The sequence below is a fragment of the Heterocephalus glaber genome, unplaced genomic scaffold, assembly GCF_053883595.1.
Source record: "Heterocephalus glaber isolate CG9 unplaced genomic scaffold, H.glaber_assembly_v1.0 deba00001613, whole genome shotgun sequence".
In the NCBI taxonomy this organism is placed as follows: Eukaryota; Metazoa; Chordata; class Mammalia; order Rodentia; family Bathyergidae; genus Heterocephalus; species Heterocephalus glaber.
Genome location: NW_028258384.1, coordinates 3,156,976 through 3,181,226, shown reverse-complemented (window position 1 = coordinate 3,181,226; position 24,251 = coordinate 3,156,976). Strand labels below are relative to the sequence as shown.

General features: G+C 38.3%; 1 pseudogene; it reads left to right on the top strand.

The window, feature by feature from the left end:
• Positions 1-7,091: 7,091 nt before the first annotated feature.
• Positions 7,092-7,893, top strand: LOC101710788 (esterase OVCA2 pseudogene; annotated as a pseudogene).
• The last annotated feature ends 16,358 nt before the right edge of the window (positions 7,894-24,251 follow it).

Genomic DNA, 24,251 nt, shown 5'->3' with positions numbered 1-24,251 from the left:
AAATCAAGTAGAATAGTTCTTAGAACCATATACAGCATTTAGTATTATTAGAATTAGCAGGTCACTATGTATTGAATTTTTTTGATTGTCTCACCTCACAAATCAATGTCCTTGAAATCAGAGATGCTTACATGTAAATGATAGTATCGAATAGACCATGTAGGATAAATAAGTGAAGCAAACATCATACAGGCTAGAATGAAGAAGTAAACCTCAGTAGAGAAAAAACCACTGTTACATAATTTGTGCACTTTATAGACCTTGCCATAGAATTTCTTGCTTAGAAACTTTAGGCTAGAAACTCCACAGACAGTGAGAAACACACTAACAAGTTCTCAGGGAAGTGGTGAGAGAAGTCATAAGAAAAACCAGGCTCCTTTACGGTCCTTTAATTATCCAATAATTAGTTTAAGCTGAAGAAAAGTAGGGAATCTTTTTAGTTCCCACATTCTATAGTGGTGAAGCCAGGAGTAAACTCAATGTATCATGTCCCAGAAGTTCCAATTCCCTTACACTGTTTCTCTATAAGAAAAAGAGGTTAAGAGGTATAAAATTTGAGACAATGAAAAATTAGGTAAATTAGAACATATGAAAATATATCCTCAGAGATTCTGTGTCTATGTTAGTGAGAAGTTTATATATAAGAAAGGCCTAAGCCGGGGATTTAGCTCAATGGTGCCTCTGCCTGCCTCGCAAGTGCAAGGTCCTGAATTCAATCCCCGGTACCAAAAAAAAAAAAAGACCTATCCTTAAAATAATACAGAGAACCACTAAGGCAAATTATGCAAGAAACTCTGGGGTTAGCAAGCTCTCATCCAGTCTCCCCGCAAATTTGTGTCATCATTTGTGAGTACGTGAGATTCACAGTTGGTAACTGCTATTTTGTAGACTACTACATATACTGTCCTAGAAGACTGAATTGGAATAGGCTTCCTCCCGAATTCTCAGCACTCAAGCAGCTATAGGATGCCTGAATTCAGATCCAGATATAAAATAGTTCTCTTTACCCTAAAGGGTCAATTTGTGTTTACCTACTAGGTGCTCTGTCTGTCGTTCAGTATTCATAAAATGTTGCTCTCCATCTTCTCACCTTGGCTTATACATCACCATGGTGCACAATTGAATATGGACACTGACATGTAACAAATGAGACACTTGGCTGGAAACAATATAAAAAGTTTATGAAATAAGACAAGTTCTACCAGAAAAAAAGATTATTGCAAAAATACAAAGTGGTTTTTCACACATCCATCCTCCATCAGTACCTTTTCTATTAACGACAGCACTATCATTCAGCATTGACCATGAAACAACTTTATGACCATTCCACAATCCAACAAGCAAATTATATAGATCATAGTTCTGTAATGTCTCAATGTATTCATTGATATTACTACCATCATGTCTTAATTCAAATGCTAAAAAGCACTGTAATTATATGACACTTCTTCATGCCTCTTTAAATTATATCATTCTAAGACTGACATTTTAAAAACACAAATATAATTTATTTTTCACTCTTGCTCACACTTTAACCAGGAGATAAACCAAAAAAATGTGCTAAAATTGGGCAGAATATCTCGTTCCCACACACTCTTTTCAGCACAAAATACAGTTCGATACTATCTGTGGTCCTTCCAGAATTCTATTAACTCTGCCTCTCAAAATCACATAATGAACACTGAATGGAAATTATCACTCATCATTAGTGTAATTAATATGGCCTCTATTCTTTCCTATTAAGTGACAGCAGAGGGCATTCTCTGGAGTGCTTTTCGTGGCCTTGGTATAGATTATTCCCTTTTCTCCCCAGGAAGTGGCACATAGAAGTTGTGTATTCATCCTTCTAATCAGCAAGGAAGCACCTGGGTGGTATCTTGCTGCCTGCAGGGGGGCAATGCCTAATTCAAAGTGCACTGCAACAATTCTGACACTAGAGGTGATGTTGCCTAACAAATAATTACAAGAGCCAAAATTATTCAGGAAGTATCTGCGATTGGGTCTTAATTCTAAGGAGAGAATGGGAAGGAAAATCCCAATAAACATTACAGTTCCTGGCATGAAGTATTTCCCTCCCTCCTCTCTGCATCCTGGGTATCCCCTTTGTAAATGATTTCAGAAAAAAGAAATAAGAGTTGGATGAGAAGGGGCTGCTGTGCTAGGTACTACTGGGAATAAAGGGAGAGAAGAAAGCAGAGCTGTGTCTGGGAGGAGCTTTCAGTCTTCCTGGAGTTACAAGACAGAAACTCCTTTATGAACACAAAATGAATATGATCTCTTCCTGGCTCCTTCCCCTTCTTAAATTGGAGAGGAAGTCCTCCATTTCTAACACACACATGGGAAATGGAGTCTTCCATTCCACTCTCATAGTCTGGCATTGAGGCCCAGGCCCCAGACAAAATGACAGTTCTGCACCTTGTATTTAGAAAAGCTGAACATAATTTAACCTAAGACAACAAACTAGAGGGTTGATATTATACCACATAGCTTCACAAAGGAAATGATTCATACACATCTGCATATTTGACATCCAACAACCCTCATAATGCCCATCACTTACAAGTGCTGCCACACAATGACTGCTGCTGCTGTCACCAGGCTGGGTCTGACAAGTCTTCAAAGCTGAAATAAGGAACTTAAACCACCATTTTGTGGATGCATCAGCAAGAGGCATGGGAAGGGTTTTATTAGGCACAGATTTAGGATGCACTCAAGAGTAAAGTGTGGGCACTCAGAAATGAAACACATTATTTCCTGGAACATGGAACATTTATGTTTTTCTTGAAAGGGTGGAAATGCTGGGAAAAGGTGCTCCCCTGAAGGGTAATAGCCCATTCTACAGATATGGGCACTTTTTGCTTTGAATAGGTCATTTAAACATTTTTTTGGATTCTCTTAACCTATTCCTTTATCTGAGGATCAGACTCTTGCTTTTTACTTTCTCAATTAAGCCAATTTATGGATTTTTAGCATTCCTAAGGAATTTTGGGTGTGATGGGTTTGGTAGAGAAGGAGGCTAAATATAGCCAAAGGAATGTTGATATGGATTGCCTTGGGTAACTTTGAAAAATCATAGAAGTTGCAGTCTTCTTAAAAGTATAATTTTTAGTTATGATTTTCTTGTCTCCTTCCCACCTATCTCTCACCTCCCCAAACTTTGAGCCCTTATTCTTACGGGGGGAATAGGGGTGATGTTCTGTCTTGCTGTAACTGTGTTAGGCTAGGGAAAGACATTGATAAATAGTGGCTCCAATATATGGTGGAAGTCAGTAACATTTGGCAGAAGGCTTTTGTCTTTAATATTAACCTCTATTTATTGACGTGTTTATCCAAATATAACAGGTTAAGTTTAAGGCACATAGATTTGCTGTTTTGCCTATAAGAAATCTAATGCCTTATATTTGGGGAATTTTCTTCCATGATTTTTTGTAAGCATGTTAGTGAATCCATCTGTGCTATCTTCTAGTTTTTCTCTAACTCTGATTAGCCTTAGATTGGTCTTCTTCTTGCCATGTAGTAGGTGATGGATAGCCTTCCCTTGGTCTTTTTCCTTTTTTTTTTTTTTTTGCTTCTTTGAGTTCTCTGTCGTAATTTACTATTTTATCCTCAATATTAGATACTCTGTCTTCACACTGGTCATTTCTGCAATATATGAATTTATACAGTTTTTTATTTCAGCTATTTCTATCTGATATCTTTTAGAAGATTCCTTGTCTTTGTTGAATCTGTTATTCAAATTTTGAACTGTTTTGGTTAGTCGCCCAGTTGTTTACCTATTTCCCTGAAATTCACCATAAGCATACTGAGTATCATTGGTGTGAACTTTTGGTTCATTTCCTCTTTGAATGCATCTATTTTTTTCATCCTTTCTATGAACTTTGCATAGATATTTTGCTACCTCGTATTTGTTTTCTTCTTCCTTTGTGACTTTGATCTGCATTGGGAGAGTTGGAGGGGTTGGAGAGCATTCATTTCCTTGTTTCTGCAATCTCCTATGTGTACCTGCATTTATTTGCACATATATTTGCATTATATATATATATATATTTTAAAGAGATATATATTTATATTTGTATATATTTAAATTATGTATGGCCACTTCTTTTTTCTTTTTTTGGGGGGGGGGTTACTGCAGGTTGGGGACTAGAGAAGTGAGGAGAGCTTGTGGCTTACATGGAGGTTTTTAGTAGGATGTTGTCGTCTCATGAATAATTTTCACCTTTATATGTCCAGTGCTAGCATTTACTCCTTTATTTACTTTAAGTGATTTTGACTCTGTCTCTATGTTTGGCCAAAAGAATTAATTCCAGTTATAACAGCATCCACAGATTCAACCTTACAATACTTCCACCTGATAGTCCTTGCAATTACTCTTCCTCCCTTTGTCTATTCTCTATTCACACTATGCCAGTGTATTATTTGTGGTTGTTCTGCAATGAGGAAGGTGAGGTGGGGTGGGAAGAATGGGAGGTGGTTGGGTGATGAGTGTTAGAAACTAAGGGGAAGTTTTGAAGTGGGAAATAGTAGTACATGAGAAGAAATAGTTGATGTGGGTTTTGATTTTACTGGAATATTTTTAGTTGAAGTGTGAGTATTGAGAGTTTTCAGAGGATATTTTGTGGAGGCAAGGGTGATATATGGGAGCAAAGGGTGTTTACTTTGTGATTTAGGAAATCTATGTGGTTGTTAGAACTTGCTGATAGGGAGAACAACAGGCTAGGTAAGATATGAAAGAGGTAAAGGCTTAGGATGGGGAGGATCAATGAATAATACTAGAGAAGATAGGAGTTACTGTGAGGGAGCTTAGTATGGGGAATTTTAAAAATTAGGAAGAGGAGTTTACGTGTTTGGAAAAATAATAAAGAAAATGTGTGAATAATATTGCTTTAAGTTTGAGGTGAATAAATAGGGAGCTGAAATAAGGGAGAGAATCTAGATTTCTATTAAATCAGAGCCAATGAAAGAACAAATGGACAAAAGTAACAACCTGATAAACACAGAAATGCATAAAAGAACATAACCACACATTACTAAATAAAGTAAGAATAATACAAAAACTTAAACCTATAAGATTCTAATGGGAACACAGATTAAATATTCCAATGGGACATTGCATATATGACCCCCAAGTAGCTTTTTTTGCCAGAGAGTTTGAGTGCTCACACCACAATAACTCCTCTGATCTCTCCACCACAATAATGAAACTAACTCAGACTCAGGACTTTTTTCTGCCAGGTTGCAAGCATTCTTGCAGAGTCTGATCCAGTTCAAGTTCTTGGGCTAGGAACTCTTGCAGTTTTTCTCTCTGGGTATGATGGTGAATTTGGCAGATGGGTTCTTTGGCACTAAATTGTCCACTAATTCAGGATTATTCCCATGCAATTAAATCAACTACAGCAGTAACAGGCTAACCTGTTACAGTGGTATCTATCAGGGATAGTTGAGAAATAACATAAAATTGGACCCTGTTTTGGGTCTCCATTTACCCTAGACAAGAAATCTACAGTTAGAGTGTAAGCATTGTCACATCCCAATTCTTGACCCATAGTTAATATGCACTAAATGCTGTGTCTCCTCTACTGGTGGAAAAACAACATTCAAGAGTAATTTGATAGAATCAGTTATCTAAATTCCAAGGGATTGGGGACTGCATAATGAAAGAGGGAGGAAGAGAAGAGAAAAAAGAAAGAAAGATTTTTTAAAAAGTTCTCTACTCTGTGTTATGGGAAGGAGGAAATAGGAGGTAGCAAAGGATCTTAATGTTGGTACGGTTATGGTATACATTTAGAAGGAGATAACAGAGAAAACTGGGTACAAAATTGGTAGTGAGAGGAAAAAGATTCTATGACTGATACAAATTTATAAAAAAATTAAAGGGAGACAAATGAAAAGGGAGAGAGGAAAGAAAAGAAAAACTGAGAATGAATAAGGCACAAGAGAAAGAAGTCAGGGAAAGAGATATGGATAAAAGTAGGAGGGATATAAAGGAACCAGGAAGAATTACCCTCTATAAGATATATTGGGAGAAAAAAGGCAAGAGAAGGAGAAGCACACATACACAGACATGCTTATAAAAGATAAAAGGGTAAAATAATGGAATAAAAGTGTGGGGGAAAATGTACAGGAGAATACAGAAAAAAATAAAAAAGTAAAATGAAAATACAATCTAATAAAGAATAATAAAAGAAATTTTTCTATTGTTTTGGACATGTGGTTCTTTTCTCAGCCTAGTAGGAGCACAGCTGAAGCCATGATGTGTCTCTGTTCATGCTGGAAGTATAATGTGGAGTCAAGCACCAGAACGGTGCTGGGTGTAGAGATCTTCTTACAGTGAGAACACTGCACCAATGTGAGCTTCCAATCCTGTACAACTCTGGCTGAACCTGGCCTCTGATTACAGGAACCTGGTCTGTTCACCAGCCCCTGCCTTTCAGCAAGACTCCTCCCAGCCTGCTCTCCAACTGCTGGTGGTCTCCCGTGACTATCTTTCCCTCAACCATTCTGAGAACTTGGAGTCTGAAACAGTCAAGGAACTTCTTTGGGACCCAGGTTCAAATACTCCACTTTTCCTTACAATGGGATCCTTGCCAGCTCCTGCTCCATGATTGTAGCTATGGGAGTTTGAACAGAGGTCACTCACCAACTGTTGATTGTGCAAGGCTGCTCTGGAAGCAGTGTCCCATGTTTACCTTGCTGGTTTCAACTGCAGGTGATTCTTTTGGTCCCAATACAGTTCTCTGGTTCTCTGTAAGTAAAAAAGTTGTTAGTTTCACTTTGCCTCCCAGCTGGCAGCTAGTCAGCTGCTGTTGGCAACACTGTGAGGTCTCTCCTCTATGGTGAGATTTCACGAAGAACTGAAATTAGAAATTTCATGAGCCAGTGATCCGCTGCTAGGCATCTTCCCAAAGTATTTAACACAACATACTACAGCAATACATGCATAAGAATGTTTATAGCAGCACAATTTGTAATAGCTAAATCCTGGAAACAGCCTGTATACTGTTAGATAGATTACTGAATAAAGAAAACGTGGTATCTATATATAATGGAATATTACTCTGCTATAAAAAATGACAGATTTAGCTGGCAACATGGCACAGCAGCCCCTGTGGATCTTGTGCCTGGCTGGCTTCTGGCAGAGTGAGCATGGCTTCCACAATAAGACTGGAACACTGAGGAAGGCACTGCTGGGCCACGAGAAGCTCATGTGTCTCAGTGGTCCCCACCCAGTCCCTGATGCAGCAGGCCCCAAGGGCACCAGGCCCTGCCCCCCCAACCACAGGAGCAGCCTTGAGGCTGGTGGTTTTCGGAGGAGGCAGACGTTTTCAATGCCCTAGAAGAGCCCATGGTGTGCAGGGCCCTGGAACAAGCCCTGGGAACAGCTGGGGCCTTTTGATGGACTCCTGAACTTCAGCACTAGCAGCACTAGCAGCCCTTGTGTGTGCCTTGGGCCAGGCTGGTGATCTGCGCTTCCTCTTGCCTCGATTTCTCATGCTTATCTCTAGTTTCTGTCCCCAGGGCCTTGGCCTCAAAGAGCCTGTCATGCAGAGACCCTTGTTACCACCTTCGTTCCTTTTTTTTTTTTTTTTGTACCGGGGATGGAACTCAGGACCTTGAGCTTTCGAGGCCGGTGGTGGCACCACTAAACTAAATCCCTGGCCCTCTTCGCTCCATGTTTTTGGGGATATTGATCGAGTCATCCCCACTCAGGAGAGTATGTGACTGGCTAGCCAACTTCCCAGAGCCATCACCCTAACCCACTCTGGTGGCCACTTTGTTCCAGTGGCCGCACCCCAGTGCCAGGCCTACCTCAAGTTCCCGGACCAGTTTGCAGAGGAAAAAATCAACAAACGCCTCACCCTTGCATCCTCACACCTTCAGAAGCCTCTGTGATGTATGCCCTCCCACTCTGAGCACCTGAGGCCTCCCCTGGGACCTCCACTGCTGTGCTGACATCCTGCTCCTCATAACCAGTTAAGGACAACTATCCATTCTCAGGACTACTTATATGACCTCTGGAGAAGAAGGAAGCAGGCAGCTTTAATAGATTTTGGTTTCTAATACTCAAACATGAAAAAGGCTGGATGTGGTGACATGCCTTTAATCCCAGCACTCTGGGAGGCTGAGGCGGGAGGATCACTGAGAGTTTAAGCCTAGCATGAACTACATAGCAAGACCCAGTCTCAAAAATAAAACAAACAACAAAAATATGAAAAAGATCAGAGAACCCTGGGTGAGGGAGGGTGGCCTGGCAGGAACTAGCAGCACTGTGACTGCCACATAGTGAAGTGATAATTTGGATTTTGCATATCTTTTTCCTGGTACACACTAGAAAAAGCCATTTTGTAACGGAAGGCAGGGTCCTAGCCATTCACAGTCCCTTGGCCAACACCAAGCCAGGAGGTACTTCCAATTGTGAGCTCTCATGTATATACTCACATTTTTGTTGGAAGTCTTAAGAAACTGAAGGAACCAAATGTGGTGATGCACACCTGTAATCCCAGCACTCTGGAGGCTGAGGCAGGAGGATCCCCAAGAGTTCAAGGAGAACCTGGGCCTCATAGTTCAAGGCCAGCCTGAACTGCATAGTGAGACCCTGTCTCAAAAAGGAAAAATAAGGGCAGACAGAAAGAAAGAAATTGAAGGAAAGGAAGCCTTAGTGGCTGAATCATAAAGAATTTACATCTGAGTTTGGGGGAAGAGATCACCTGGCAAGGCTCTGCCTGGCTTCCTCCATCCTGATCGCTGAATTCTGCTCCCATCTTCCCTCAGTCTCTTCTGTGCATTCTGCTTTCTGCTGCACGACTGCCCTACCCCTCTGAACTACGAAATTCAAGGTGGAATGATGCCAGACCTTGGGCAGAGGCCAAAGTACACTGAATAAACTGCCTCTTCCTAACTGGAAAAAAAAGAATGACAGACTTGAGACATTTGTAGGAAAATGAATGTACTCTCAAAATATAATGTTGACTGAAGTAAACGAGACACATGCTTAAATACCATATGGTATCTCCCATTTCAGTGAGGCACAGCAGAAACAGAGAATAATACAGGTAGAAGGGGAGAAGAGGATGGGTCTCTTGCAATGGATAGGTGGTCCAAGGTAAAAAGCATGAGGGGTGAGGAGAAGGGGAAATAAGTAAAATAAATATATGCCATGTACAGTTACCTAGTAACCTCAATGAATGTAAACATTATATGCCATAACATGAGCTAAGATGAATAATGTCAACAAGAATGAAAAATGGGATAGGGGAACTGGAGGAGGAGGGAGGGAGGGAAAGGAAGGGGAAGTGATTAAAAAGGAAAAAGGAGAAAGAAATAAAAGGAATAAAGATAGGAAATGAAAAAGTTAAACTGTCATTATTTGCAGATGACATGAAACTCTATATAGAAGACCACAAGAACTCCAACAAAAGTCTTTTAGATTTAATAATCAAATTCAGTAGAGTAGCTGGATACAAGGTCAAAACACAGAAATCAATAAATAGCCTTCTGGTACATGAATAATAGACTCACTTAGAGAGGAAGTGGAGAAATAACTCCTTTCACAATAGCATCCAAAAAATAAAATCCCTAGGAATCAATCTAACAAAAGAAATAAAAAACCTCTACTCTGAATACTACATCACTCTGAAAAAAGAGATCAAAGATGATATCAGAAAATGGAAAGACATTCCTTGCTCCGGGGTAGGAAGAACCAATATAATGAAAATGGCCATATTTCCAAAACTGCTATATAGATCCAATGCAATCCCAATTGAAATTCCAACAGCATATTTCACAGAACTTGAGAAAACAATCCAAAAATTCATTTGGAACAAGAAGAGACCTAGAATAGCAAAACCAATTCTAGGCAACAAAGACAAGGTAGGGGTATCACATTTCCCAACTTGAAACTATACTACAAAGCTACGGTGTTAAAAACAGCACAGTACTGGCAAACAGATCTGAGTATCAGTGGACCAGATTAGAGGATGCAAAAACAACTCCAGACATACTCAGCCACCTCATCTTTGACAAAGAAGTCAAATACCCTCACAGGAGGAAAGGTAGCTTCTTTCATAAATGGTGCTGGAAAAATTGGATTTCAATTTGCCAAAGATTAAAACTAGACCTATCCATATCTTTCACCATGCACTAAATTAAAATCAAAGTGGATCAAAGATCTAAATATTAAAACAGAAACATTAGACCTGTTGGAAGAGAGGTTAGGTAGAACTGTTGAAGACATTGGTGTAGGAAAATACTTGATGAAGAAAACCTCAGTCCCACGTGAACTAGCACAAGGAATCAACAACAGGGACTCCTCCTATTAAAAAGCTTCTACACAGCAAGAGAAACTACCAACAGAATGAAGAGACAATGCATAATCTGGGAAAAAAATTTGCCAGTTTTTGCTCAGACAAAGGTCTACTATCTAAAATATATAAAGAACTTATAAAAATTGGACCTCCCAAATTTAAAGACCCAATCCAAAAATGGGCATCTGAAATGAACAGACATTTCTCAGACAAAGAAGTAGAAACAGAAAATAAACATATAAAAAAATGTTCAACATCACTGGTCATTCAAGAGATGCAAATGAAAACATTGCTGAGATTCCACCTCACTCCAGAAAGAATGGCTGCTATCAAGAAATCCTCCAATAACAAATGCTGGTGGGGTTGTAGGGGAAAAGAAAACCTTCTCCACTGCTGGTGGGAGTGTAGACTGGTGCAACCACTGTGGAAATCGGTATGGAGATAACTCAAAAATCTAGGATTAGAGGTCCCATTTGACCCAGCTATTTCCCTGCTGGGTATCTTCCCAAAAGAATTAAAGAAACCATACCACAGTGATATATGTGCACCCATGTTTATAGTGGCACAGTTTGTAATAGCTGAAGCTTGGAAACAGCCCAATTTCCCATCAACTGGAGACTGATTAAAAAGATGTGGTTTTTAAATAACATGGAGTATTATTCAGCCATGAAGAATGAGAAACTAGAGACATTTATAGCTAAATGGATGCACATTGAGGCCATACTCTTAAGTGAAATAAATAGGACACACATGTGTAAATACCGAATAGTTTCTCTGGTATGAGAAACTGAAAGTGTAAATAAGGATCAAAATGTATAATAGATAATGTGAAACAGGAAGAAAAGGTCCAAAGGGGTAGGGGAAGTGGGAGGGTAGTGGAACAGAAAGAAGGGAAAGGAAAAATTATGAGAAAAGGAAAAATGGAAACAAAGTCTTTGTAAATAGGGAGGGATGGAGGGGTTGAAGGGAGGGCAGGGGGACAGGGAAAAATAAGAACCACAATATATTATTTACAGGTACAAATTCCCAATGATTAATGCCAGCATACTGTATGCCTAAAATGTACCAGTAAACTTAAGGAATTAAAAAATAAAGGAAACAAGCTGTGGTATGTTCCTCAAGATGATTGTGAACTGCATGAACTGCAAACATGTACTAATAAAATAAAAAATAAAAATAGCTTTCATTTTTAAATTATAAGTAATGAAATTGCTGTTTTTATTTTATAGGCACACATATAATCTATAGCTGAGGATTATTTGAATGTACATTAGAATGACAATGGGAATATATTAAGTGGGGCTGAAGGACACATTTTTGATACAGCAAATGAGACTGATAATGAAAACTTTATGACTATACATTATAGGTACAGATAGAGACTGCTACCAGGGGCCAGTACAGTATTTGGAGCCCCTTTTTTATATCTAGCCTAGCTTGTAATTTAATTTTATTAGTTTTTTCTCTCTGCACCTCTCCATATATATATATAACAGAGTCCACCAAAAAAATGTTTACACACTCCAGGAAAAGAAAAACTTGTATACACATTTTTATACTAAATTGTATACACATTTAATGTATACACATGTATACATGTTTAATACTAAATTGTATACACATTTTAATACTACATTTATTGAGATATCATGAGATTAATACAAGTTACCTTTGGGCACTACAAGAGGTACTCAAAGTGGTGACCATCAGCTTCCAGACATTTATTAGTAGAGCGAGCTGCTGCTTGGGTGACATTGGTCATTGAGGTTGCTGCACATGCATTTTCAATTTCTTCTCTATGGGCCGGCAGTGTAGTGCATTTTCTGCAATATACAACATCCTCTAGTGTACCCCATATGAGGGTAACACCATCTGTTGAAAAAACATCATGCTATTTTTTTTCCTAAAGAGTATATACATTTTTTGGTGAACTCTGTATGTATAAATTTTAGTTATATTTTACTGCTAGTTATTTAAAGCCAAGTAAGGCAAAGTAAGTGCTAGGTTGATCAAAATTAATCTTAATCCATATATATTTATCAAGGTCAGTTTAGGCTCCTCAGGCATTACTTTTGGGGTCATGTGAGAGTCTCTTAGCTCCTCTAGTTTTTTCCTCTGCCAGGATGGGTCATGGTCTTTGCTTGACCACATGGCTTCCCTTGGAAGCATGGGGACATTCCCCTCTTTGGTGACCTTCCTTTTAGCATAATGTACACTGTTTGATGCCTGTCCTCTGGAGTCCAACCATCTTCCTTTTCAGAGGATTGGGTGACTCACTGGAGTTGTAGGATCTTTTAGAGGGGTTGAATTACATCCTGGCTGACTTTGCAGGGCAAAGGACAAAATATTGGTAGCCCAATTACCTTTTTCTCAGTTTTTGTCTCCAAGACACAGTTGTTAAACTTGTAGGAGGTCAGTTACAACAGTATTGAAGTAGAAGCAGTAGGTTTAATTATCATAATCTTAGCTTTGGATATTGAGCGCTTTGAAATATAAAGCATGGCCAAAGAACTGCTATTTCTTTTACCAATCATGGTTGTTTTAGATGTCAAAATCCTATAGAATACCAACTGATGACAGTTATAAAGTTTTACAGGAAAAATTTAAAATCGAGAGTAAACATGTCATCTTAGCACAACAATTGTGTTGACATTATACTTAAACTATTAAGTTTTTGTTATTACTTGTGAAATACATTTAAACTGGTATTTAACCAGTTGGTACCTTTGTCTATTACAATATATTAAAGGACATAAATAAAGCCTTGTTTAAATGTGTTACTTTTTAATAAAATGCCTTTTAAGTAGAAGGTATTTGTTTATAGATGTACTTCATAGATGACTAATGCCCAGTCCTTAATCTTCAGAGTGACATTGCCTGAACTGCATATTGTTTAGGCACATTTAACTGTTAAAACAAAATTATATAATAGTCACATAAATATAAACCTGAAAAAGTGCACCATTATAAACAAAGTCATTAGTATGACAAGATGTTTTCTCAAATTTCACACCCTAGAAAGCCTGTATAGTTGGGAAACACAAATGTATTATTCAATATACCATGAGATTATCAATCACTAGTATCACAGTTACATAGTCTTTAACAGTTTTATCTCATGTAGCTACACTGCCAAGAATAAAAAAAACTTTACACTTCTTGCAAGTTTAAGTAACAGTGTTACCAACCACAAACACTTCTTGCAAGTTTAAGTAACAGTGTTACCAACCACAAATATACTTATTTCTTTGAAATTACATACTTTATTAAAAGAACAAAATTAAACATACAAGTAGCATACTAAAATGAGTTACAAAATGCACACTTCTAAACACTGACAAGCACTACACCCTAGAACTTGGAAAAAAAAAAACAACCCAAAAGTCAACACATCTACAGATGAGAGAATGAGCTATTGAATTTTGTAGGCAAAATATGATGATATAATAGGAATGTTTCTTATTTGTAAAATATTCTGTTCATTATTTAAATCCACAGTTTTTGTACTGGGCTAAACATTTTGTTACACATCTTTTTAAATTGCCTTTTTTCTTTTCAAAATAGTGTCTCCATTTTTTACATTCCAGATTGTTATTATATGAGTTCATACAGTTAGCCTTTAAAGAGTACATTTAGGAGTATCCCTTTTATTTAAAAAAATCATAATTTATAACTAAGCATGGCAGGACACACCTGCAGTCCCAAATAACTAGGCGGCTAAGGTGGGAGGATTGTTTGAACCCAGGAGTTCCAGATCATCCTGAACAACAGAGAGAGACCTGGCTCCAAAACCCTCCAAAGTATAATTGAAATTATTGTAATTTGAAAACAAATGGCTCATTTTCTATGAATTAAAGCAGCAACAATAAAAATATTACCCAATATATGTGTATATTATTTATACAGTGACAAAATGCCTGTTTAATCAAAACCGATAGCTGTAGATCATTTTAAATGGCAGGACCAAGTTATAAAGAGATGTCAAAAACTTTGATCATTTTCTATGTCTAAGGTCTACATATAATGTATATTGTATAAAAGAGAGTACTTGCTAGTCATTTCACATGTATTAAGCTTGACTTTAAAGTTTAGGGTTTTTTGTTTGTTTGTTTTGTGCGGTACCAGAAATTGAACTCAGGACCTTGTGCTTGCCAGGCAGGCACGGTGCCACTGAGCCACATCCCAACCCTTCAGCTTAGTTTTATAGCATATTTTATCTTTAGATGGATATACATCTCCAGTCTCATACCTGTAGAGTGTGCTAAATACTAAGACGAGAGTTATTTAATCAATCAAAAACTGCTTATTGAAAAATTTTACAAGTCAATATTTAAATAATCTTTAATTCTTAAAACTAAATTTTTAAGTAACCAAAAGCCTAACAATGGAAAACATACATAATTCTCATAGTAAAATATAAAATCTTTGTTTTTAATCTAGTTTTAAAATTTAACCAAGAGGGACCGTGGATTTAGCTCAGTGGTTCCAGTGCTTGCTTTACAAGCGCAACGTCCCGAGTTCGATCTCCGGTACCAAAAAAAACCCCAAAAATTTAACCAAGAGCATTTTGATATCTTAAGAAAACCTTATTACTTCAGTCATAGAAAATTTAACCTTTTAATAATAGCCAACTTAATTATATATATATATATTTTCTAACATTTGTTGGGGTGGGACACAATGAGACTTAGGCAAAAAACTGGAGAAGCTATACATCAGTGGAGAAAATTGAGGCAAACTGGTTTAGACAGTTGCATTTTCAGCCACAGAGAGGAAGTTGTCCAGTAGTTCCCTAGGCCCAAGAGGCCCCATTTCGGGGAAATTTTTTAATTTGATATAAAATTATATATTAATAATTTAACTCTTAGTTAAGTAAATAATTTTAAACCTTTTATATATATTATATATATATAATATATATATATAAAGAAGCCAAGAATCTTTGAATTTATATTTAGAAACTGAGGACTTAGATGTTGTTGCAAACATTTATAAATATTAATCTTATTTTCTTATTTACTCATTTTACCAATTATTTTTGATGACTCATAAGAACCAAAACATAGGATACATACCTCAGAAGGGGAAAGAAAGAAGAGGTATAAATTGCTATATAGGACCTTTGTTTTCCCTCCTTAGTATAAAACCAAGTTTGAGGCCTTTTTTATTGTAACTTACCTCTGGAAAAAATCAAACTTTTAAAATCCTCTATCTTGATTAGTCCCAAGCTCAAAAAGTATAACTTAAAGGTGACATATTCGGGACAAACATCAAATTATTTATATTCATTTGACATGTACTACATGTATGTAAGATCTCCCTTGTGTGCTTTTGAAAGAAATAGAAAAAGAAAAGAAACAAGAGAAAAGATGGGATCCTATTTAGGTCTTGGGGGTCAGGCTGCCTGAGATACCCATATCATCCCTTGGTCACACCACCGAAAGGTGTTCCCCAAACTGTGGTCATGTCTTGGGTGTGCTCCAAATTGGATTCATGACATGGCTATGCCCCAAACTGGGGTCACATTCCAGGTACACCCCAAACCAAGGTTGGGCTGTATGTGCAGTACTCCTCAAACAGGGGTCACACCACAGATGCACCTAAAACGAGAATCAGGCTGTGTGTGCTGTATGCCCCAAAGTGGGGTCATACTGTGGACATGTCCCAAACCAAGGTAATGACATGGGTCCACCCCAAACCAGGGTCATGCTGCCAGATGTGTGGTGCATGCCCTAAACTGAGGTCTGGCCATGTGCTCAGCTCACCTCATGCAGGGGTCAAACTATATGAGCACTCTGCCTCATTCTGTCCAATTACCCAAGAGACAGAACTGGCCCAGGGGACAGCTCTGCTCTGTTTTCTACCACTGACTAGTCCAGGTGTCACTGGTAGTCATGCACAAACCTGTTGCTAATATGTAACAGAAGCACCTTTGTACCTGGCACACAGCTATTCTATCCTTCAACAACAGATCAGGATGATACAAAAGAGTTGTACATAACAGTTTGGTTTTATTTAAAAATTTGTCTCAAAGATCTTTATATCTAGGGACTTGTAGCATACACAAAGAATTCATAGAAGGTTTTATTAGTCCAGAGATATCACTTAGTAACTACAAATCACATACCATTTTAGATAGGGAGATAAAGTTGAGGCCAAAATGATAAGAATACCAGAATAAATAAGATGGAGGAAGGAAGCAAGGAAGCATTAGAAAAGAACCCTGAACAGCTAAAAAAAAAAAAAAAAAAAAAAAAAAAAAAACTATTGGAAGGGCTCTAAAGGTGGCTGTAGGGCCCAGGAAGGTCATGGCAGACAACTGAGGATAGAAATGGCACCCTTCCTACAGGCCTGTGTCCATCCTCTACTGACTGAGAAAACAAAGAGGTCCCACACTTCTTTTTCCTCCCATGTGGTCACACTAGGAACTGCTCCCAGAGCCAAGAGAAAACTTCCTGAGTTCCCCAGGTCACTTTAATTCCTCCACCCTCCCGCTCCCTGTTTCTACCTGATAACTAATATCAGAAAAATGATAGGATTTGAGTTTTCTGACAGATGAAAATCTGAGTGGGAGAGAAGGGAAAAGAAGGGAACTGTGGCTTTCTTAGGAGAGAGAAGAGGGAAAAAAGTAAACAAATGGGCTCCTTCTTGGTTTGAGTCTACCAGATCCTGAGAATAATGTCAGTAATCACCAGAATGACCAATTTAATCTACACAGCTTAGGATATGCTCCCAGCCACCCCAAAAGAGGAGGTATGGTATCAGGTGGACCAAGCTTACGCTCTTTGGTTTTGAAAGAGAGGAATTAAAAGAGCAGTAGGGCTGAGGATTTAGCTGAGTGGTTCTGGAGTATGACTCGCAAATGCAAGGTCCCGAGTTTGATTCCCAGTATCAAAAAAAAGAACAGTATAGGGTATCCTCCTTTATAAAATATGTTTAGGACCTAAAAACATGTGTGTGATTTTTTTTCTAAATTCTTTTATTGGTACATTTTAGGTATACAACACATTTACGTTTTTCATTGGGAACTTATACCTTTGCATGATGCATCTTGGTTCTTATTTTTTCCCCATTCCTAGCCCTCCCTTCACCCCCACCACCCTTCCCTATTTACAAAGAATTTGTTTCCATTTTTCCATTTCTCATAATATTTTCTTTCCCTTCTTTCCTTGCCCCTGCCCCTCCAGCTACCCCTAACACTTTGGACCTTTTCTTCCTATTTCACATTATCAATTATTCATTATAATCATTGGTGCATTTTACGTATACAATATAATGACATTCATCATTGGAAATTTGCACCTTTACATAATCTCTCTTGGATCTTTTTTTTTTTTTTGGTACCGGGGATCGAACTCGGGACCTTCCGCACTTGAGAGTCAGGCGCCCGAACCACTGAGATAAATCCCCGGCCCTCTTGGATCTTATTTTGCACCCTTCCCCTGCCCTCCCTTCAACACCTCCATCCCTTCCTATTTACAAAGACTTTGTTTCCATTTTTCCATTTTGTGATATTAATTCCATTCCCTTCTTTCCTTAACCCTACCCCTCCCACTTCCCCTTTGCCCCTTTTCTTCCTATTTCACATTATCTATTATACCTTTTAGTCCTTACTTACACTTTCAGTTTCTCACACCAGAGAAACTATTTGGTATTTACACATGTGTGTCCTATTTATTTCACTTAAGAGTATTGCCTCAATGTGCATCCACTTAGCTATAAATTTCTCAAATTTCTCATTGTTTATGGCTGAGTAGTACTCCGTTTTATTAAAAAACCCTACATTTTCTTTATCCAGTCTTCAGTTGATGGGCATTTGGGCTGTTTCCAAGTTTTAGCTATTACAAACTGTGCTGCTATGAACATGGGTACACATATATCACTGTGGTATGATTCTTTTAATTCTTTGGGGAAGATCCCCAGCAGTGGAATAGTGGGGTCAAATGGGACTTCCAGTCCTAGGTCTTTGAGGTATCTTCATACTAATTTCCACAGTGGTTGCACCAATCTACACTCCCACCAGCAGTGGAACAGGGTTCCTCTTTCCCCACAGCCCCGCCAGCATTTGTTATTGGTTGATTTCATGATAGCAGCCATTCTTTCTGGAGTGAGGTGGAATCTCAGCGTTGTATTCATTTGCATCTCTCGAATGACAAGTGATGTTGAACATTTTTTCATGTATTTATTTGCTATTTCTACTTCTTTGTCTGAGAAATGTCTGTTCATTTCAGATGCCCATTTTTGGATTGGGTCTTTAAATTTGGGAGGTCTGATTTTTTTAAAGTTTTTTTATAGATTCTAGATAGTAGACCTTTGTCTGAGGAACAGCAGGTGAAGAGTTTTTCCCCCACTGTGATTTGAATCTTCACACTGCTGATGGTTCCTCTTGCTGTGCAGAAGCTTTTTAATAAGAAGAGATCCCACTTGTTGATTGTTTGTGCTAGTTCACGGGCAACTGAGGTTTTGTTCATAAAATCCTTTCCTACACCGATGTCTTCAAGAGTTCTACCTAAACTCTCTTCCAGGGGGTTCAGCGTTTCTATTTTAATATTTAGATCTTTAATCCATTTTGATTTTAGTTTAGTGCATGGTGAGAGATATAGTTCTAGTTTTAATCTTTGGCAAGGTGAAGCCCAATTTTTCCAGCACCATTTATTAAAGAGGCTAGCTTTCCTCCAGTGAGGGTGTTTGGCCCCTTTCTCAAAGATGAGATGACTGAGTGTGTCTGGGATTGTTTCTGCATCTTCCAATCTGTTCCACTGGTCTTCAGGTCTGTTTCTTTGCCAGCACCTTGATTTTTTTTCACAGTAGCTTTGTAGTATAGTTTCAAGTTGTGGATTGTGATACCTCCTGCCATGTCTCTGTTACTGAGAATTGCTTTTGCTATTCTGGGTCTCTTCTTGTTCCAAATGAATTTTTGGATTGTTTTCTCGAGGTCTATGAAGTATGCTGCTGGGATCTCAATTGGAATTGCATTGAATCTATATAGCAGTTTTGAAACTATGGTCATTTTCACTATATTGATCCTTCCTACCCAGGAGCAAGGGATGCCTGTCCACTTTCTGATATCATCTTCAATCTCTATTTACAGAGTGCTATAGTATTCAGAGAAGAGGTCTTTAATTTCTTTTGTTAGGTTGATTGATAGGTATTTCAGTTTTTTGGATGCTATTATGAAAGGAATCATTTGCTCTATTTCTCTCTCAGTGAGTCTGTTATTCGTGTAGAAGAAAGCTATTGATTTTTGTGTGTTGACCTTGTATCCAGCTACTTTACTAAATTTGGTTATTAAGACTAGAAGACTTTTGGTGGAGTTCTTGGGGTCTTCTATATAGAGTATCATGTCATCTGCAAATAATCACAATTTGACTTATTCATTTCCTTTCTTTATTCCTTTTATTTCTTACTGTTGTCTAATTGCCATGGCTAATATTTCCAAAACTATATTGAACAGGAGTGGTGATAGTGGACATCCTTGTCTTATTCCTGATTTTAGTGTGAAGGGATTCAGTTTTTGACCATTTAGTATGGCTGTTGGTTTTTCATAGATGGTTTTTATCAGTTTGAGGTAGAGACCATCTATTCCAATTTTTGTAGAATTTTTATCATAAATGCATTTTGGATTTTGTCAAATGCTTTTTCTGTGTCTATGGAGACAATCATATGGTTTTTGTCCTTGGCTCTATTGATATAGTGTATTACATTGATTGATTTGCATATGTTGAACCATCCCTGCATCCCTGGGATAAATCCCACTTGATCAGGGTGTATGACCTTCTTGATGATCTTCTGCATTCTGTTTGTCATTATCTTATTAAGGATTTTTGCATCTATGTTCATTAGTGAGATTGGCCTATAGTTGTCTTTTTTGGTTGGGTCTTTCTCTGCTTTGGGGATCAAGGTGATGCTTGCTCACAGGAATGAATTTGGGAGTATTGCTTCCCTTTCAATTTCACTGAAAAGTTTAAACAGTAGTGGCAGTAGTTCCTCTCTAAATGTCTTGTAGTATCCAGCAGTGGAACATTCAGGACCCAGGCTTTTCTTAGTTGATAAGATTTTAATTACATTTTCAATTTCATTGGTTGATATTGGATTGTTCAGAATTTTTAGGTCTTCTTCATTCAACTTTGGTAATTCATATGTATCTAGGAATCTGTCCATTTCTTCTGTGTTTTCCATCTTATTGGTGTATGGGTTCTAGAAGTAGGTATTGATGATCCTCTGGATTTCTGCTGGGTCTGTTGTAATTTCACCCTTTCATTCCTAATTGCATGGATTTGGGCATTTTCTTTCCTTTTTCTGATAAGGTTGCCTAAGGGTTTGTCAATTTTGTTGATTCTTTCGAAGAACCAACTCTTGGCTTCATTGATTTTTTTATCATTCTCTTAGTCTCCATTGTATTGATTTCTCCTCTGATCTTTATAATTTGCTCCCTTGTGTGAGCTTTGGGTTTGTCCTGTTCTTCTTTTTCTAGAAGCTTGAGGTTCAGCATCAGGTTGTTTAATTGGGCTCATTCTGTTTTCCTAATATGTGTATTGACTGCTATGAAATTCCCTCATAAGACTGCTTTCATTGTGTCCCATAGATCCTGATATGTTGTATTGTCTTTGTCGTTTATTTGAAGGAACTGTCTGATTTCTTTTTTAATTTCCTTTGTGACCCATTGGTTATTGAGAAGTGTGTTGTTCAATTTCCACATGTTTATGAAATTTTTCCAGTTTCTTTTGTTATGGATCTCCAATTTCATCCCACTATGGTCTGACAATATACAGGGGATAACTTCAACTCCTTTGCACTTATTAAACATGTTCTGTGTGCGAGTAGGTGCTCTATTTTTGAGAATGACCCATGTGCAGCTGAGAAGAATGTGTATTCTAATTTTGTGGGGTGGAAGACTCTCTAAACATATGTTAAGTCCATTTTTTCAGGAGTTCGATTGAGTTCTACTATTTCATTACTTATTTTTTGTCTAGTTTGATCTATCTATTTGTGACAGTGGGATTTTAAGGTCCCCTACTATCATTGTAATAGTACATATATGACTTTTCATGTCTGCTAGTATTTGTTTTATATATTTGGATGCACTAATGTTTGGTGCATATATATTTGTGACTGTCATCTCCTCCTGTTGGATTGTTCCCTTTACAAGGATGTAGTGTCCTTCTTTGTCTCTCTTAATCAGTGTTGGTTTGAAATCCACTTGATCTGCCAAGAGGGTAGCTTCTCTTGCTTTTTTTCGGGTTCCCATTACATGGAGTATTGTTTTCCACCCTTTAACTTTCAGCCTATGAGTTTCCTTTTGAATTAAGTGTGTTTCTTGTATGCAGCATATTGTTGGATTTTGCTTCTTGACCCATTCTGCCAGTCTGTTTCTTTTGATTGGTGAATTGAGACCATTAACATTGATGGTTAAAACTGAAACATATTGACTTATCATTGTCATGACTTTTTCTTTTTGTTGGGTTCTCATCCTTTACATTTAATTTATTGTCATGCCCGATGGGTTCATTCTGCTGTGCTTTCAGGGGTTGTGATCCTCAGTGTCTGTTCCTAGGATATTGTCTAAAATTTTTTGGAGTTCTGGTTTGGTATTCATGAAGTTTCTAAGGTGCTCTTTGTCATGAAAGTATCTTATTTCTCCATCAATTTTGAAAGACAGTTTTGCAGGGTTCTTCAATCTGGGTTGGAGGTTGATTTCCTTTAGGGCTTGGAAGATATCACTCCAAGCTCTTCTTGCCTTGATGGTTTGTGTTGAGAAGTCTGCTGTGATTCTGATGGGCTTTCCTTTGTTTGTGATTTGTTTCTTTTCTCTAACTGGTTGTAGAACTTTGTTCTTCTGTTGAGTTTCTGGAATCTTAACAGTTATATGCCTATGTGTAGATTTTTTTGATCAAGGCTATTTGGAGTCCAATATAGCTCACTTATCTGTATGTCAAGGTCTTTTCCCCTGCTTGGGAACTTTTCTGCCATTATTTCTGTGAACAGTTTTTTTATGTCATCTCCACTCTCTCCTGTTTCTTCATTGAGCCCAATCAGTCTTATGTTATTCTTCTTTGCATCATCTAGCAGCTGCTGGATTGCTTTCTTGTGTTCCCTTATAATTTTGAAGCAATTTTTCCTTTCCTGGTCACTAATTGCAATCTTATCTTCTATATCTGAAATTCTGTCCTCACATTGGTTCATTCCGCTGTGTAGACTTTCAATGGAGATTTTCATCTCCTGGAAATCTATTTGCATCTGTTTTATGGATTCCATTTGTTTCCTGTGTTGGGATTCCATCATGTTCCTCAGATCCTCTCTAGATTTATTAATCATGTCTTACACTGGGAGCACAATTTCTCCTGTTATCTGAGCAATTATTTCTGATTTCATTTTTTCCAGATCCCCTTTTGTTGCCAGTTCAGTGGGTCCAGGTGGTTGAGTATCAGAGTGTTCCATCTCATTTCCCTTTGTGGTTGCTGTAGGTGATCTGGAAGTGTGGTTTTGAGACTTATTTGTTTTCTCATTTTGACTGGGGGGGCATGGGGGGTGCTGTTGGTGCCAGCACGGCTCACCTCCTCTGAGCTGGTAGAGGTGGGACAGGGGCCAGAAGCGGCGGTAGGGATGGTGGCCCGGAAGCCCCTTCCTCTGGGCTGGGAGTGGTGGGAGGGATGTTGGCCAGGAAGCCTCTTCCTCTGGACCAGGAGCAGTGGGACGGCAGATCAGAAGCTCCTACCTCTGGGTCAGGAGCAGCAGGAAGGATGGTGGCCCGGAAGCCCCTTCCTCTGGGCGGGGAGCGGCAGGACAGAAGGTGTCCCAAAAACCCTTTCTTCTGGGCTGGGAATGATGGGATGGATGGCAGGCCAAAAGCCCTTTCCTCTGGGCTGGGAGCAATGGGAGGGATGGTGGCTGGGAAGCCCCTTCCTCTGGACCAGGAGCCGTGGGACGGTGGCTCATAAGCTCCTACCTCTGGGCCAGGAGTGGCAGGATGGATGGTGGCCTGGAAGCCCCTTCCTCTGGGCCAGGAGAGGCGGGACAGATGGCTGCCCAAAAGCCCTTTCCTCTGGACTTTGAGTGGCGGGATGGATGGTGGCCAGGAAGCCCCTTCCTCTGGGCCGTGAATCTCTCTTCATATCTTTTGTCCATTTTCTTATCAGTTTTATTTAACTACTACATTTTGAGAGTTTTGTTTTGTTTTGTTCTGCAGTGCTGGAATTTGAACCCAGAGCTTCATGCAGGCAAGTGCTCTACTACTGAGTCAGCCCATTGAGAGTTCTTTATGTATTCTAGATATTATTCCTTTGTGAGATATTTTATTTACAAATATGTTTCCCAGCTTGTATCTTATCTTTTTTTTAATTCACAAGATCTTTTGTAGAATAAAGGTTTTAAATTTTAATGATGTCTGACTTATCCATGCTACTACCTGATGTCTCACTGCTTTCAAGAATTTTTTTTGTCTCATTTTCAGAAGTTTGAGTATGATGTTCTGGTTTTTGTTTTTGTTGTTTGTTGTTTTAGGGGGTTCTGTCCTGCTTGGGTTTTACTTGGCCTTTTGAATCTGTAGTTTATGTCTCTTGCTAAATTTAGAAATTTTCATGATATTATTTCTGTGAGTACTTTTTGAACTACACCTTCTTTCTCCTATTCTCAGACTCAGATGACATAAATATTAGATATGTTTTCATAGTCCCATAGGTTCCCAAGGTTAATATTTTCAGTCTATTTTCTCTGTTTTTCAAAGTGGCTAATTCTATTGTTTTTGTTTCCAGTTCACTGATTCTTTCCTTTGTTCCTTCCATTCTGCTGTTGACCTTGTGTATTGAACTTTTAAAATTTGGATTGTTGTATTTTTTAGCTTAAAAATTAGCATTTCGTTCTTTACATCTTTTATATCTTTGCTGAAACTTTCTATTTTTCATGTCTCAAGAATGTTTATAATTTCCTGTTGAAACACCTTTATCATGT